The sequence below is a fragment of the Simochromis diagramma genome, unplaced genomic scaffold (assembly GCF_900408965.1).
Source record: "Simochromis diagramma unplaced genomic scaffold, fSimDia1.1 OVJJ01000705.1, whole genome shotgun sequence".
Taxonomy (NCBI): Eukaryota; Metazoa; Chordata; class Actinopteri; order Cichliformes; family Cichlidae; genus Simochromis; species Simochromis diagramma.
Genome location: NW_024387448.1, coordinates 5340970 through 5342088, shown reverse-complemented (window position 1 = coordinate 5342088; position 1119 = coordinate 5340970).

The window sequence follows — 1119 nt, the reverse complement described above, 5'->3', positions numbered from 1 at the left end:
GAAAGTTTTATTTACAATACATGAAACAAATACTAGGAATGAGAACATGAACTAGAGGTATGGACATTGTTGAGACAACACCGGTCTCTGCGATTCTTTTGGTCCTGGTAGAGATCACGCTGAGATGTTTCCATGTTTTACACAATCCTTTTATTACCCATTATTCTTACAGATGCATCTGGAGATCAGCACACTGCATTCCTATGCAGTCCTATGTTAAAGGCTGATCTAAAGAACTCCACACAACAGTTACAGTTATAACCTCTGGCCTCCTCCCCCCTACAGTAAACACCCCCACAATGGAAATACACTAATACAGTGGCCAAGGGTGCTCACACCCTGACCCCCATCTCCTTTTATGGTAGTGCCCGTTTGCCCTTTTGTTACGTCCCCACATGACAACTAGGTGAAGGGAGTGGGGGATAGTAACAGTTGGATCTGGGTTGAAATGAAAAGGACGCCAGGCAGAGGAGTGTAACACAAAATAAATCTTTATTATAATTAATTAACCCAATAATCATATAAGCAGTAACAACAAAAAGAGCCAGCAACGCTGCTTTAATGATAACTTAGACAGGCCAACCCAAAAAGATGGTGGCCGCTTCAACTAAGAAAACAACAAGGATTCAACAGACAAAGACAGCAACGCTGCTATTAGCAATAACCAGGCAGGCCAAACCAAGAAATGGAGGCCGCCGTCACTTAAGCAAAACCACTGCCCAGTTGAGCTACTCACAACAAGCCACGCACAGTGGGGCTGGTCTCACTCACTCACTCACTCACTCACACACACACACACACGCACGCACGCACACACGCACACGCACGCACGCACACGCACACGCACACTCACGCACACACACGCACGCACGCGCACGCACGCACACACGCACGCACGCGCAGCAGGCCTTTTCAACACCTAGACCAGACTCACACACAGACCAGCACAGAGGAAATCCACCAGAAGCCTCTCCCACCTCCACACTGCTCTCCTCCAGCTTAAATTCACCTCTGAGGGTAATTGGTGGTAAACGAGGGCAGATGAGCAGCAGGTGTGTCCTAAAAGGAGAAGGCAGGGGCAGAGAGAGACAGGGGAGGGGCAATAAAGAAGGAGGAGGA